General features: G+C 44.2%; 1 protein-coding gene across 7 annotated transcripts in view; it reads left to right on the top strand.

Moving 5' to 3' along the window:
• LOC129821107 (semaphorin-5B-like) overlaps nt 1-17063 on the top strand; it is a 199204-nt gene that overhangs the window by 35276 nt on the left and 146865 nt on the right. For 6 of the 7 annotated variants that reach the window (XR_008754272.1, XM_055878409.1, XM_055878405.1 and 3 more), the window contains exon 2: nt 1434-1507. The exons of the other annotated variant lie outside the window; for it this stretch is intronic. The gene's annotated coding sequence lies outside the window, so the exon portion shown is untranslated. The remainder of the gene's footprint in view (nt 1-1433; nt 1508-17063) is intronic. 7 annotated transcript variants of the gene reach the window in all.

The following is a 17063-nucleotide window of genomic DNA, read 5'->3' as shown; positions in this document are numbered from 1 at the left end:
AGCCACTCCTCTCCATCACTCTGGTTCTGGATGAATGGTTGGAGCTCCTGTCCCGCTGTGAGCCGTTGTTTCAGAGGTGGGAGGTGGGAATAAGAACGAGGTGAATCAGCACACTTCTCTTAACAGTTTTCCATTAGCATTCTAGTCAATCTCACAAATATTTATTTGTTTCTAGACATGCTGTGCATGTTTGTCTAAGAGTTTGTCTCAGTCTGTCTCTCTGTGTGTCTGTGTGTGCGTGCATAATTGAGAGAGTGAGCAAGAGAGTTAGAAGGAAAGCAAGGAAGAGGAAACATTTTAAAGTGTCTGAAGAGAATAGGTTAGACATAACCAATGTTAAAGCTATAACCCCGTTACTCTTTGTATTTGTGAGAATTCTCTGTCCTCTTGATTTGGTGGAAGAGAGAGAGAGCATTAGGCAACATTTCTGCTACTGTCTGTCTGTAGTGGTGCTGCCTACATCCAAATTCAGGGTCTGTGTCCATAGCAAATCGTCCAGACATTCCTATTTGCATTGGTCCACCTGTTTTTGTGTTTGCTCCCTAATAAGGATATTAGAACTAAGTCCTCAGAACTTGGAGAGAAGCAGGCATCAAATCTGCAGTTTATCTCCAATCGTCATGGCTCCACACTCTAGCTACGGGAACTTTCTCAAAAATGGTATGTGCTGGCTTAGTGGCATTCACTGATACACGTCCAGAGTCTAGGGTGTCTAAGCCTAACACAGACGTTGCCGTAGAAACCGTAGAAGACTATTATGTTCCAATTTGCTGAACAGAAGCCTAAAGCCCAAATGGTAACTGTAAAGTATATTAACCTGTTAGTTTGATTGAACTGTCTGGAGCATATAGATCTTGGGCAGATATACATTCATGAAGTCTTTAATTTAAGCTACAGTAAATTAGGCTTTAAATTATAGCCTACAGTATGTGGTTTAACATTTGAACCGTAATGGACTTGTTGGGGAGATTTTGTTGGGGTGGAGATTCATCTTTTCCCAGTTCCACCCCCTGCCCCCCACAGCCCCCCAGAAACCCCATGAAGGCTAATAAACTCCAGTTTAAATGCCATTCCAGGTCCGCCCGCTCTCCTCCATTGACGGTCTGGCGGTTTGTTTACAAGAGTGTGAGTGGTTCTTTGTGGCACTGCACACTACTTGTGGGAAGGAGGCAAATGACTAGTGTGAATTGAAAGACTCACCCCTCCCCCTTCTATTTCTCTCTCTCTCTCTCTCTCTCTCTCTCTCTCTCTCTCTCTCTCTCTCTCTCTCTCTCTCTCTCTCTCTCTCTCTCTCTCTCTCTCTCTCTCTCTCTCTCTCTCTCCTCTCCCTCTCTCTCTCTCTCTCTCTCTCTCTCTCTCTCTCTCTCTCTCTCTCTCTCTCTCTCCCTCTCTCTCTCTCTCTCTCTCTCTCTCTCTCTCTGTCCCTGAAATAGGTTTCTAAAGGATAGAACAGCCATCTCAGCCCATCCCTGTAGCCACAGGACCATGTGCCAGTGATGACTAGCTGGTGAGTACTATGCTTCGCTTCTGCTACAATTGAATCTAGTTCAAAACTTGATAGTCCATTTTGGGGTTAAAATGGAAATGTATCTTTGGCTTAAAGGCATATCTTCCTACTTTATTATTCTGATAGGAAGCAGTGAATGTCCTTTATGTCTGTTTTCTGCGCTCGTCAAACTGAACATGTATTGTCTATAGTATAGGGTTCATTAGACAAAGTCCTTTCAAACTCTAGCCTACACATTACTTTTTGTGACACTTTTGTAGAGGTTTTCGGGTTGGGATTGATATTGGTTTTGTTTGGTACGTGTGTATATTAGATATTAGGTTGGACAGTGTTTCGTTTCCGACTGTGTCCCACACGTCCCCTTGTCCCATACCTCTGAGATCGTTGGACCCAGTGGAGACCAAACATAGGAAGCTCAAAGCCATCTATCATTCCTTCTCTCTCTCTCTCTTTACCCTCCCCTTCTTCTCTACAGCCCCTGTAGTAAAGTGCCTGAGGCAGGGAGCCTTTTATTTAAAAGCCCTTTATTCTAACTCAGAAAGGACCGTTTTGAAAAGAGGAGCGTGGTGGTGATGGAGAGATGGAGAGAGGAAGGGTGAAACCTGTTATTAAATCCAGCCTGCTAATGGTGAAGTTCTCTCGCCCACAGCTCCTCTCTCCTCTCTCTCTCTCTTTCCTCTCTCTTCTCTCCTCCGCCCCACAATGAGTGTTTGGCGGCAGGCGGGAGTCCACCAGGAACTCGGCTTCGTCTAATTGGTTCTATGTGGGCCAATCAAAGAATCAAAGCTCAGAGGTGATGCGTTTAAAAAAAAACTGCCTTTGATATCTCCTCTCTTCTCTGCTCCTCTCCAAGAATGCAGAAGTTTATGTAATTGATTTATGTAATAGCTAAGTGTACTGTATGCAGCTATCAGTTATTTATCTTCTAAAAGCGTTTTATTGAGATAGTTTTCTCTGTAAGGTGAGGATTGAGGAATGGAGGGTTTTCCAGTACCAGAGGGTGTGCTTCCTTTGAGTGGAGAAAGAATGCCCGCCCGGCCAGTAAAGATTTTAACTCATTGAGCACCTAAAGTTTCAGACGCCAACTCTCCAACTTCCTCACCCAGTTGTCATGATGAGGCGCATGGGCCAACTCTGTAGAAAGTCTACCCTATGGAAGAGCCTAGTTGGCTGGCACTGGCTTCAATTGCGCTTTCTAATTCCCTTCTCCTCCATTGCTCTGACTTGCCCAGCTTGATTCGATTTGTGCCCCAAATGTCTCCCCAAACCCTGTCAGTGGACCAGAAATGCCCCGTCCTGTTTAGGCCTTATGTAAAAGCCTGTGAAGAAGCTCCTTTCTGTTTGTTGTTTGCATTGTCCTCCTTTGTCCTCCTTTCTCCTGGATCTATGTGGACTATCTGAAGCCTGTGAAGCGCCGTGTTAACGTGTGTCGTCCCCACCCCCCCTCCCCGTTGTTTGCTGATATTTGGTTCAGGATGACAACGAGACGCTTTTCAAGTGTAAATGGAGGGATGGAGGGATGGAGGGAGGATATAGAGAGGATGGAGGGGGACAAAAACTGTTTCAGGGCTCATCTCAACTGTTGTCCAGGGTTACGTCCCAAATGGCACCCTATTCCCTTTATAGTGCACTACTTTTTATCAGAGCCCTATGTGTACCATATAGGAAATAGGATGCCATTTTGGAGGCGACCCCGGTCTTAAAGGCTCTGTCTGTTATTGCCCCCCAGGCGATTTAAAGGGAGCGTCATTCTCCCTGGTAAATGACCACATTGCCTTTGTCGGTCAGCTATGGTACGTTAGTGTGCCTTAAAAATGTGGCCTAGCGCTGTCCATTCAGGGGACAGAGAGAGGGCCTCTGGCAGAACCTTTGCCGATCACACAGAAGAGCCATTCACACGAGACGGAGGATCGCAGGGAGTCTTACCAACGATGAGGATTGGTTCTGTACTTACACAACCATGAATGTTTTGCTGCATCTAGCCACCCCAGTGGCTTCCATAGCTTCATCTAGCCACCGTAGTGGCTTCCATAGCTTCATCTAGCCACCCCAGTGGCTTCCATAGCTTCATCTAGCCACCCCAGTGGCTTCCATAGCTTCATCTAGCCACCGTAGTGGCTTCCATAGCTTCATCTAGCCACCCAGTGGCTTCCATTGCTGCATCTAGCCACCCCAGTGGCCTCCATAGCTTCATCTAGCCACCGTAGTGGCTTCCATAGTTTCATCTAGCCACCCCAGTGGCTTCCATAGCTTCATCTAGCCACCGTAGTGGCTTCCATAGTTTCATCTAGCCACCCCAGTGGCTTCCATAGCTTCATCTAGCCACCCTAGTGGCTTCCATAGCTTCATCTAGCCACCTCAGTGGCTTCCATAGCTTCATCTAGCCACCTCAGTGGCTTCCATAGCTTCATCTAGCCACCTCAGTGGCTTCCATAGCTTCATCTATCCACCCTAGTGGCTTCCATAGCTTCATCTATCCACCCTAGTGGCTTCCATAGCTTCATCTAGCCACCCTAGTGGCGTCCATAGCTTCATCTAGCTACCCCAGTGGCTTCCATCGCTTCATCTAGCCACCCCAGTGGCCTCCATAGCTTCATCTAGCCACCCCAGTGGCCTCCATAGCTTCATCTAGCCACCCCAGTGGCTTCCATAGCTTCATCTAGCCACCCTAGTGGCTTCCATAGCTTCATCTAGCCACCCCAGTGGCTTCCATAGCTTCATCTAGCCACCCTAGTGGCTTCCATAGCTTCATCTTGCCACCCCAGTGGCCTCCATAGCTTCATCTAGCCACCTCAGTGGCTTCCATAGCTTCATCTAGCCACCCCAGTGGCCTCCATAGCTTCATCTAGCCACCCCAGTGGCTTCCATAGCTTCATCTAGCCACCCTAGTGGCTTCCATAGCTTCATCTAGCCACCCTAGTGGCTTCCATCGCTGCATCTAGCCATACCCAAGGGGTTTCCAGGCCATGTGAGTTATGATAGAGGTGAGGATTTTATGTGGATGTCTTTGAACAGTGTAGATTTGGATGTAGACCATGTGACCACTCACCTGGGTTTAAAGTGATTAGACAGGTTCAGATCTATTTACTTTTTATACCTTGATGAAGTGCTTGTAGTCCTCATGGGGTACAGTGTTTGTCCCCTTTCATCCATTCAGAATTCAGAATTTCAGACATTGCCAAAGACTTGCAGGATCAAATGTCTCAATCTATTAATGATTTCTTGTGTTCTTTGCCTGATTTTGAGCCTTGTATTGCATACACAATATGCAACCACTTATGAGATTCTGATGAAGATACCAAAAAAAATGGATCACACAGTACTGTCTTTTTAGAGTTGTGTATGGGCCTGGAGGATGTACAACCAGGAAGTGATGCAGAGCATCTTGGTTTTCTCAGAGGAACATTTCATCACTCTTCTAACATTGTTTTCTTCTTTATGAACTACGTCTCTCCCCAGCAGTAAATGAGAATAGAGGGAGGGCTTTTGTCTACGGGCCACGATGGGGCCACAGAGCCCGTAAATCAGCTCCTCTCTCTGGGTCATTAAGTTGGCAGCTCCCCTGGTCCTCTTGGATCTTTATCATCCTCCCTAGCCTTGGATCAGCAGCCAGAACAGAGCAGTGGCTAACTGGCTAATGATTAGCTGTCCTGTCCTCAGCCCCAGCAGTTCAAATGTACCATTACTGTAGGATGGTACGGCTATGAAAACATATGAATCAGCTTGGACATTCTCTCTATAGTACTCTTGTGAGAGTTATTCCATATTGGACCGATTGCGATGTTTAGGGCTGGTGTCTTAAGCTGACAGTGAGGATAACTGCTGGAAGTGGACTCAAATGATTGATGAATAATGCAATGGTTTTTGTCTGTGTGTATATGTTTGTTGGTACAGTTGAACTTGGAAGTTTACATACACCTTAGCCAAATACATTTAAACTCAGATTTTCACACTTCCTGACATTTAATCCTAGTAATAATTCCCTGTCTTAGGTCAGTTAGGATCACCACTTTATTTGAAGAATGTGAAATGTCAGAATAATAGTAGAGAGAATGATTTATTTCAGCTTTTATTTCTTTCATTACATTCCCAGTGGGTCAGAAGTTTACATACACTCAATTAGTATTTGGTAGCATTGCCTTTAAATTGTTTAACTTGGGTCAAACGTTTCGGTTAGCCTTCCACAAGCTTCCCACAATAAGTTGGGTGAATTTTGGCCCATTCCTCCTGACAGAGCTGGTGTAAATGAGTCAGGTTTGTAGGCTTTTTCAGTTCTGCCCACACATTTTCTATAGGATTGAGGTCAAGGCATTGTGATGGCCACTCCAATACCTTGACTTTGTTGTCCTTAAGCCATTTTGCCACAACTTTGGAAGTATGCTTGGGGTCATTGTCCATTTGGAAGATCCGTTTGCGACCAAGCTTTAACTTCCTGACTGATGTGTTGAGATGTTGCTTCAATATATCCACATAATTTTCCTACCTCATGCTGCCATCCATTTTGTGAAGTGCACCAGTCCCTCCTGCAGCAAAGCACCCCCACAACATGATGCTGCCACCCCCGTGCTTCACAGTTGGGATGATGTTCTTTGGCTTGCAAGCCTCCCCCTTTTTCTTCCAAACATAACGATGGTCATTATGGCCAAATAGTTGTATTTTTGTTTCATCAGACCAGAGGAAAGTTCTCCAAAAAGTACGATCTTTGTCCCCATGTGCAGTTGCAAACCGTAGTCTGGCATTTTTATGGAGGTTTAGGAGCTGTGGCTTCTTCCTTGCTGAGCGTCCTTTCAGGTTACGTCGATATAGGACTCGTTTTACTCTGGATATAGATACTTTTGTACCTGTTTCCTCCAGCATCTTCACAAGGTCCTTTGCTGTTGTTCTGGGATTAATTTGTATTTTTCACATCAAAGTACATTCATCTCTAGGAGACAGAATGCGTCTCCTTCCTGATCGGTATAACGGCTGCGTGGTCCCATGGTGTTTATACTTGCGTACTATTGTTTGCACAGATGAACATGGTACCTTCAGGTGTTTGGAAATTGCTCCCAAGGATGAACCAGACTTGTGAAGGTCTACAAGTTATTGGCTGATTTCTTTTGATTTTCCCATGATGTCAAGCAAAGAGGCACTGAGTTTGAAGGTAGGCCTTGAAATACATCCACAGGTACACCTCCAATTGACTCAAGTTATGTCAATTAGCCTATCAGAAGCTTCTAAAGCCATGACATTATTTGCTGGAATTTTCCAAGCTGTTTTAAGGCACAGTCAACTTAGTGTATGTAAACTTCTGACCCACTGGAATTGTGACACAGTGAATTATAAGTGAGATAATCTGTCTGTAAAGAATTGTTGGGAAAATGACTTGTGTCATCCACAAAGTAGATGTCCTAACCGACTTGCCAAAACTATAGTTTGTTAACAAGAAATTTGTGGAGTGGTTGAAAAACGAGTTTTAATGACTCAAACCTAAGTGTATGTAAACTTCAGACTTCAACCGTATGTGTGTGTGATTAATTGGCAGTAAATGCCTGTATACAGGTTACTTTGCGTGTTTGCGAATCTGTCAAACAGTATTTTTTTCAGTTGAAAGTACATGTACATTTACATTTAGTCACAGAGCGACTTACTGTTAATGCATTCATCTTAGGATAGCTAGGTAGGACAACCACATATCACAGTCATAGTAAGTAAACAGATGGTCGAGTCTGAGAGAAAGATGATTGGACATCCTGAGAAGAGAGTGAGAAAGAGCAGAGCAGGACTGGTGTTTTGGATAATGATTGTAATATGTGTGCTCTATAGGGAACACCATAAACACCATGACAGCGCAATACACAAGGGGTGGAACAGTGGCAAAGGTACCCACAGGACAAACAGAATAATATTAGTCTGAGGAGAGATTAAATAGCATTAATACAACAAAAATAATTCTAAACACACCTTTACTTTACAAAGTTAAACAGATGTATTTTTTCTTCATAATAAGCAGGAGTAATAAGCAGGAGTAATATTCTTAGATCAGAATGACAGCAGACTGTACTTTGTACACCTTTACTCGCAGTATAGACATTCCTGCCATGTGAACAATACTTTATTTCAATTCTCTACAGTCTTGTTAGAATACAATGGAATGGTAACGATTCTTTAGTGCTGTCTTGTCCATTTATCAACAATTATTTCCCACCAATGTGTTTAGAAGTCGATAATGTGCAATTACGACTTGATCTGTGGAAGGAGGCGTGTGATTGGCTCAGAATGGTCGACATGAACTCTGAATACAATCCTCCAGATCATCTAACAGCATGATGCTCCAACAGGTCTGGTCACATAACTTCAGAGGCTTTGTCTGAACTTAAACCCACATCTAGACCTGAGTGCAAGGCTGCTCTCTCTCTCTCTCTTTCTCTCTCTCGCTCTCTGGGTCTTTTGGGTTCCTCCAGGTCCATGAGAATTGTGGGAAATGGAACAACAAAGGACCAAACCCTCAGCCCAGCCAGTTGTCAATTACTCCTATAATCCTGTGTTTCTGCTTAATCATTCAGGAATTATAGAGCTGGCCTCTCAGCCTCTCATGTAGCAGTATACACACAGTGCACCTCGTCTAGGAGAGGAGCCAGAGGGCCTGTGTTATGGAGATCCTTCTCTCTCTCTCTCTCTCTCTCTTCTCTCTCTCTCTTCTCTCTCTCTTCTCTCTCCTCTTTCCCTCTTCTCTCTCTCTCTCTCTCTCTCCTCTTTCCCTCTTCTCTCTCTCTCTCTCTCTCTCTCTCTCTCTCTCTCTCTCTCTTCTCTCTCTCTTCTCTCTCCTCTTTCCCTCTTCTCTCTCTCTCTCTCTTCTCTCTCTCTCTTCTCTCCTCTCTCTCCTCTCTCTCTCTCTCTCTCTCTCTCTCTCAATTCAATTCGCTTTTGTCAACGGGACAACAACGGGACAACAGTAACAACAATAACCAAGGATCAAAATAACCATACATTCAACAATATCAATAAGCATACAGTAGAGTACATGTGCAGGTTGATTGGTCTGTCAGACACTGTTCCTCAACTTATGGCAGGCAGCAATGTAGTGCGCTGCCAACCCACAGCTCTCTGCGTCCTCCCCCAACAGGACGGGTAGCCTATCCTCATCAGAGAGGTCTTTGAAACCTTGAATAAGGGTTTCAAATTTGGGAAAATGACACTCCTTAATTGTTTTATATTTTTTACATTTTGTCAGGAAATGCAGCTCCGTCTCAGGTTCTGCTGTTGTGCAGTGGTTGCACAGCCTTTCCTCTACAGGGAGCCAGGGTTTCCTGTGTCTACCCTTCTCAATGGCAAGGCTGTGCTCACTGAGCCTGTATTTTGTCAAGGTTTTTCTAAGGTTTTGATCAGTAACCATGGTCAAATATTTAGCCACGGTGTACTGTCGATTTAGGGCCAGATAGCACTGCATTTTGCTTTGCGTTTGTGTTTCCCAATAGGCAATGTAGTTTGTTTTGACTGTGTTGTAATTTGGTTTATTCTGATTGATTGGATGTTCTGGTCCTGAGTCTTCAGTGTGTTAGTAGAACAGGTTTGTGAACTCAGCCCCAGGACCAGCTGGATGAGGGGACTATTTTCTTTGCTCAGCTCTTGGCATTGCAGGGCTTGGTAATGATATGAGAGGGGGTCACTGTATTTTAGATGTTTCCAAAACGTAATTCCTCTTTTTTGAGTTTTTATTATTAGTGGATATTGGCCTAATTCTGCCCTGCATGCATTGTTTTTACTTTTCCTCTGGACAACTCTGCATGCAGGGTTTCAATGGGGTGTTTGTCCCATTTGATGAAATCTTATTTTGCAAGTGGACCCCACACCTCGCTGCCATAAAGTGCAATTGGTTCAATGACATATTCAATTAGTTTTAGCCAAATTTTAATAGGTATTTCAATTTGAATTAGCTTTTTAATGCCGTAGAATGCCCTGCATGGTTTCTCTCTCAGTTCATTCACTGCCTCATTAAGGTGTCCAGTTGAGATTATTTTCAAACCTAAGTAATTGTAGTGTGTACAGTACTCTATGTATTTTGTACCAATTGAGAACTTTGATCTAATTCCCTGAGATCTGGATCTTCTCTGGAAAATCATTATTTTAGTCTTTTTGGGGTTTACTGCCAGGGCCCAGGTCTGGCAATACGGCTCTAGCAGGTCCAGGCTCTGCTGTAGGCCATGTGCTGTGGGTGACAGCAGGCATAGGTGATCTGCGAAGAGTAGGCATTTAACTTCTGAATTGTGGAGACTAACACCAGGGGCTGAGGATTTTTCTAGAATAGCGGCCAATTCATTAAAGTAAATATTGAAGAGTGCACGGCTCAGATTGCAACCCAGGCGAAGACCCCGCCCCTGGTTAAAGAATTCTGTTCTTTTCTTACCAATTTTAATGCTGCACGTATTGCCAGTATACATTGATTTAATTATGTCATATGTTTTACCCCCTACACCACGTTCAATAACTTTGTAGAACAGTCCTGTATGCCTGTATGGAGGCTACCATGATTACGGATAGTCCTGAATGAATCGTGAATAATGATAAGTGAGAAAGTTAGATGCACAAATAACATACCCCCAAGACATGCTAACCTCTATTATAATTACAGGGGAGGTTTTCATTTTTTGGGGGGTATGATATTTCTCACTTATCATTATTCACGATTCAATCAGGATTGTCCGTAATCATGGTAGCATCCACATGAATGTAGAAGTATTTAGAAACACATTTTATTCTTATTTACAATAAAAGTGTCTCCAAAATACATTATTTACCATTAATTTCTATTGGGCACAAAAAAAATTGAAACACAAGCGAAAAACAAACAGTAAATGCTTCCAAGTTTGTCGAGTCACAATTTCTCCCAATACTTTTGGTCTCCTAAAATGGGGGAACTACAATATGTACTAAAAGTGCTGTAATATGGATGAAAAGCTGCCAGTCCGCACTTTAACATAGTCATTCTATCATTTCAAGTCCAAAGTGCTGGAGTACAGAGCCAAACAACAGCAAAGTGTCACTGTCCTGATGCTTTTGGAGCTCACTGTATATATTTATGATGCTGCTGTTGCAATAGCACTGTATGTGCCCATCCTGTGAAGTTTCAAGGAGACTTGAAAAGTGAGGTGGACAGTGTTGAAAGATGCAGAGATGGAAGGATCTGAGGTGCCACCCTTCTCCTCATATCCTCTCTTCTTCTCTTGTCCATGATTGCACAGAGATGTCTAATACTTTTCAGGAACTTCTGACAGACTTCAGAAACATGCTAGTGGCAGTGTTCCAAAATGCGCACTTTAGTTCTGTGTTCTCCCGTTCTTTCAAAGGTGATCTTCCAAGAACGTCTGAGAGAGCATACTGTGTAGTATGGAAGAACGCAGAGCCCTTAAAATCTGTTACATTGAAATGTACTTACAGGTTTTTGTTCCAGCCCTTCATTAACACCTCATTCAACTAATTGTGATCTAAATTGTAGACCATGAATAGTTGAACATGGTGTTTGTGCTGTGCAGGATTAAAAACTTGTACACAGGGCAGTAATCCCCCACGTCTGTATTTTAGAATGGGCTTCAAATGTTCCAATGAGTTGACAATTCTGCACGATAGAGACTAACGTTTGGATTTACTTCTACAGTGATGTTGCACACGGCTGAATAAACTCCTGACTAATCTCCTGGGATAGGGTGATTTTCCTGGTGGATGGGAGGTTCCCAAGTTCTTTCCATCTGTCTGGATGATGGGGTGGGATGTGCTTCAACCTGAGGAGAACAGAGCAGAAACATAAGGCCAAGTGGGGAGAAATTAACCTCACTGTTCACATTTCAGTGTTGGTTTAATTTGCTGAGAATAACTACCTGTGTTCATGTTCAATGTTTTCTAAACAGTTTTGCACATTCATGGTCAGATTGACTTTTAATTGATCATTTCGTTATTCAAAACATTTTCTTATATGCAGTGGTAAGACACAGGAGGGGAAAGTGACTAGAAGAAAGTGAACTAACATTAGGTAAACAGACACTGCATGAATGTATTGACTGATTGTCGGGAAGAGAGGGGTGGGCCCGACTATACAAGCAGCAATGAGTAAACACACAACAAAAGAGTTCAAGTTTCAGATGCTCTTACTTGAGCTTTTAGTGTCTCTAATACTCTAGTCCACAAGCCAAGCGAGAGGGTGGTTAAAGATGGCAGCCACCTGTAATCTCTTGCGCCGGTGTGGCCTCACTGGCAGAGTCTGTGGAAGGAGAGTGAACCACAGTTGAAGTGGGCGAATAGGCACGCTCTGGCTGTGTCTTCTTTACTGCTCCACTTGAGTGAGGTCCAGCCTGCACTCTTGTGCCAGTCAGTTGATTAGGGAATGCCTTGAAGGTGTGCTGATTAGTAATCCTGCACAGGTGTGTTGGGTGAGCAGAGCTGTTGCGCTGTCTTCGGCTGGCCTGGTGCTGAAGGTAGTGTGCTGATTAGTAATCCTGCACAGGTGTGTTGGGTGAGCAGAGCTGTTGCGCTGTCTTCGGCTGGCCTGGTGCTGAAGGTAGTGTGCTGATTAGTAATCCTGCACAGGTGTGTTGGGTGAGCAGAGCTGTTGCGCTGTCTTCGGCTGGCCTGGTGCTGAAGGTAGTGCAGCCTTCCACAGTGCTGAACTGGGTGCCACTGTCCATGGTGCACTGGGAATCCTTCAGCCACACCCATATCCATGTCTCTCACGGTGCCACTCTGATCATGTAAGAATGCACAAGTTACTTGACTGGCTAGCAGGCCTAGATTGAACAGAACATAGCTTGCAGCATTTCCTATGTTTTTAATTGGGCACAACTGTTTTGTCCTGCCAAGCCAATGCTATGGAGTGAAATGAACGCATCAGTTGCCATCTGTTCCTTGTTCAATTTGTCATTGGATGGCTAGCATGTTCACCGATTCAGGATTAAAAAGCTGTCCGGGTCTTCACAATTGACGCTGCTGATTTTTGTTTGTTTAGATGTTCATCACTAACGCTTCGAACACACCGACAGCGTCATTGCATTTTGGTACATCAGAATCACATTCATTTCCAATTAAACGCTGCGTTTGCCTTGCAGCATTGCATTGCACAGGCAGTTGCAGTGCGTTCGGAGTGGTGTATACGTTGGATTTATCGAACGTATGCGTCAAACTGTATGTGTAGACGGCTTGACAGAAATGGTAGCAGAAGGTGAATGTTGAACTTTTGTTGCATACATATCCAGATAATGCTGCATCCTATTTTGCGCAATGATGCTGTCGGTGTGTTCGAAGCCTAAACAGCTGATAACCAGGATGAGATCGCCTGCTAGCTAGCCATCACGTCCGACAAGCTAACTTAGCTTGTCTAGCGGGCTGATAACAGCAGTGACTCAACATTTGAATTTAAAATTCATTTGAAAGTAGTTTGTTCAACATTTTAACATAATTTGGTGAATATGTAAACGTAAAATTACATTAAACAAAGTTATTCCTTATTCCTTAGGAACATTTTCTCCCAAGCGGGGACTTCAGTCTGCCATTAATTCAGAAGTTTGGGGAATTTTCGCTGAGTCGCAAGGTGTTATGAGATAGCCACCCCGGAGAAGGAGGGAAAAAAGTATGCTCCCATGTGTGCTTTGTTTTCCAGACCTCCCAAGTACGCTTATAGAACTTCTGGTAAACTTAGTACATACTTGCCTTTTCACATTCTTATGTTTGGAATCGCACTGGAAAATAACAGTTGACCTCCGTACTTGCTATACGCTCTAGATAGAACACAAGTACTCATGTTGGAACACAGCTAGTGTGTGTTACAGCAGCATGCTTTGTTCAGGTCTAAGGTTGATATCAAATCACAGGGAATCTAAAGCTACATTTTTCTTTAAGTCACCCCATATAATGAATGTAATGATTTCATCTATATGTGATCACAAATATCACGTCGAATGACTTTAAATACTGTAAGATTATCTGCACTGTATTTTCCCCACCAAAGTCGTATAATTAGGCATCGATGTGGAAGGAACCATGTCTGCCAATAGAATTTCAGAGACCATTCCCCTCTGTGTAAAGTCCCTCCCCTAAAATCAAACATGTTCTCTCTATATGAAGTACTTCCAGATAAGCCCCCTCTTTCAAAAAATGCACTCTGTCCCCTGTTTCTTACAACAGTCTGACCTCTTCATCTGTAAAGGAAGTTGGAAGTTGGCGTTCTTACCAAATGAATTACTCTTAGGTTTGGGACTGGCTAGCTAAGGATTCAAAGCCTTGGATTATCTCTCTCTCTTTCTCTTTCTCTCTCAGACTGAGCCATGTGGTTCTTTGTGTCTCCCTGTGTTTACCTCAGCAGGACCGACTGACAGACAGGCCTTATTAGCTGGGCTCTCTCTGTGGTTATGTTGCCGCCTGAAAACATGAAACGGTCAAAGTGCTCAGTTTACAACCTTTACAATGGCTTGAGAGAGGGAAAAATATACACGATTGTATATTGGGAGAGTTAGGGTGTGTCCTAAATGGCACACTATTCCCTTCATAGGGCCCTGGGTCAGAGGGTTTAGATCTTTTCTTCTTTGAGGTTGTAGCCCCTATCATCGCAGAGCCTATCACCGTTGTAACTTGTCTCTCCTCTCTAGGGAGGTTACCAGTGCTTGGAAGGCAGCCCCGGTGCGACCTTTATTTAAAGGGGAGATCAAGCTCATCCTAACTGTTATAGGCCAATTTCTATCTTGCCCTGTTTATCAAAACTGTTGGAAAAACATGTCAATAATCAACTGACTGGCTTTCTTGATGTCTATAGTATTCTCCCTGGTATGGAATCTGGTTTCCGCTCAGGTTATGGATGTGTGCACTGCATCACAGCCGGCTGAGAAAAAATTGTAACTAATAAAATAAAATAAAATCAAAGTTTATTTGTAACGTGCGCCAAATACAACAGGTGTAGTAGACCTTATAGTGAAATGCTTACTTACAGGATCTAACCAACAGTGCAAAAAAGGTATTAGGTGAACAATAGGTAAGTAAAGAAATAAAAACAACAGTAAAAAAGACAGTGAAGAATAACAGTAGCGAGGCTATATACAGTAGTGAGTCTATAACAGTAGCGAGGCTATATACAGGCACCGGTTAGTCAGGCTGATTGAGGTAGTATGTACATGTAGATATGGTTAAAGTGACAATGCATATATAATAAACAGAGAGTAGCAGTAGCGTAAAAGAGGGGTTGGCGTGTGGTGGGTGGCGGGACACAGTGCAGATAGCCCAGTTAGCCAATGTGCAGGGGCACTGGTTGGTCGGGCCAATTGAGGTAGTATGTACATGAATTTATAGTTAAAGTGACTATGCATATATGATAAACAGAGAGTAGCAGCAGCGTCAAAGAGGGGCTGGGGGGGGGGGGGGGCACACAATGCAAATAGTCCAGGTAGCCATTTGATTATCTGTTCGGGAGTCTTATGGCTTGGGGGTAAAAACTGTTGAGAAGCCTTTTTTGTCCGAGTCTTGACACTCCGGTACCACTTGCCCTGCGGTAGTAGAGAGAACAGTCTATGACTGGGGTGGTTGGAGTCTTTGACAATTTTTAGGGCCTTCCCCTGACACCGCCTGGTGTAACGGTCCTGGATGGCAGGCAGCTTAGCCCCAGGAATGTACTGGGCCATACGCATTACCCTCTGTAGTGCCTTGCGGTCGGAAGCCGAGCAATTGCCGTACCAGGCAGTGATGCAACCAGTCAGGATGCTCTCGATGTTGCAGCTGTAGAACCTTTTGAGGATCTGAGGACCCATGCCAAATCTTTTTAGTTTCCTGAGGGGGAATAGGCTTTGTCGTGCCCTCTTCACGACTGTCTTGGTGTGCTTGGACCATGATAGTTTGTTGATGATGTGGACACCAAGGACCTTGAAGCTCTCAACCTGCTCCACTACAGCCCCGTCGATGAGAATGGGGGCGTGCTCGGTGCTCCTTTTCCTGTAGTCCACAATCATCTCCTTAGTCTTGGTTACGTTGAGGGAGAGGTTGTTATTCAGGCACCACCCGGCCAGGTCTCTGGCCTCCTCCCTATAGGCTTTCTCGTCGTTGTCGGTGATCAGGCCTACCACTGTTGTGTCGTCAGCAAACTTAATGATGTGGTTTTGGAGTCGTGCCTGGCCATGTAGTCGTGGGTGAACAGGGAGTACAGGAGGGGACTGAGCACGCACCACTGAGAGGCTCCAGTGTTGAGGATCAGTGTGGCCGATGTGTTGTTACCTACCCTCACCAACTGGGGGTGGCCCGTCAGGAAGTCCACGATCCAGTTGCAGAGGGATGTGTTTAGTCCCAGGATCCTTAGCTTAGTGATGAGCTTTGAGGGTACTATGGTGTTGAACGCTGAGCTGTAGTCAATGAATAGCATTCTCACATAGGTGTTCCTTTTGTCCAGGTGGGAAAGGGCAGTGTTGAGTGCAATAGAGATTGCATCATCTGGATCTGTTTGGGCGGTATGAAAATTGGAGTTAGTCTAGGGTTTCTGGGATAATGGTGTTGATGTGAGCCATTACCAGCCTTTCAAAGCACTTCATGGCTACGGACGTGAGTGCTATGAGTCTGTAGTCATTTAGGCAGGTTGCCTTCGTGTTCTTGGGCACAGGGACTATGGTGGTCTGTTTGAAACTACCAAATGGATATCACTAATTTGGGGAGAAAATGGGGTAAAAATAAATACAATAAAACTAAACATCTATAAAAATGTGTTATGGATGTGTCACTGCAACATTAAAGGTCCTAAATGATGTCACCACTGCCCTTGACTCTAAGCAATGTTGTGCTGCTATTTTTATTGACTTGACCAAAGCTTTTGTTACGGTAGACCATAACATTCTTGTGGGCTAAGGAGTATTGGTGTCTCTGAGGGGTCTTTGGCCTGGTTTGCTAACTCCCTCTCTCAAAGACTGCAATGTGTAAAGTCAGAACATCTGCTGTCTCAGCCACTGCCTGTCGCCAAAGGAGTACCCCAAGGCTCCATCCTAGGCCCACGCTCTTCTCAATTTACATCAACAACATATCTCAGGCAGTAGGAAGCTCTCTCATCCATTTATATGCATATTATACAGTCTTGTACTCAGCTGGCCCCTCCCCGTATTTGGTGTTAAACGGATTTGGTGTTTTTCTGCCTTTAACCTTGTTCTGACCACCTCCAATACAAAGGTCATGTGGTTCCACCGGTGCGATTACTATTGCTGAGGTTTTAGAGCTTGAGGTAGTCACCTCATACAAGTACTTGGGAGCATGGATAGTATGGATGTTTTTTTTGCGCCAAACTAACAATGTCTTACTGTATTTAAATTATTTGATTTCAACTAACTTATGTGTTAATTACACTGTCCTTCTCTCAGCACATAATACATCTGCAGGCTAAGTTTAAATCTGTAGTTGGTTTCCTATATCTGTTTTGGGCTCCCAAGTGGCGTAGCGGTCTAAGGCACTGCATCTCAGTGAAAGAGGCGTCACTACAGTCCTTGGTTTGAATCTAGGCTGTATCTCATCCGGCCGTGATTGGGAATCCCATAGGGTGGCACACAATTGGCATAGCGTCGCCCGGGTTTGG

The sequence above is a fragment of the Salvelinus fontinalis genome, chromosome 23 (assembly GCF_029448725.1).
Source record: "Salvelinus fontinalis isolate EN_2023a chromosome 23, ASM2944872v1, whole genome shotgun sequence".
Taxonomy (NCBI): Eukaryota; Metazoa; Chordata; class Actinopteri; order Salmoniformes; family Salmonidae; genus Salvelinus; species Salvelinus fontinalis.
Note: the sequence above shows the minus strand (reverse complement) of the source record. Positions and strands in the feature narration are given on the sequence as shown.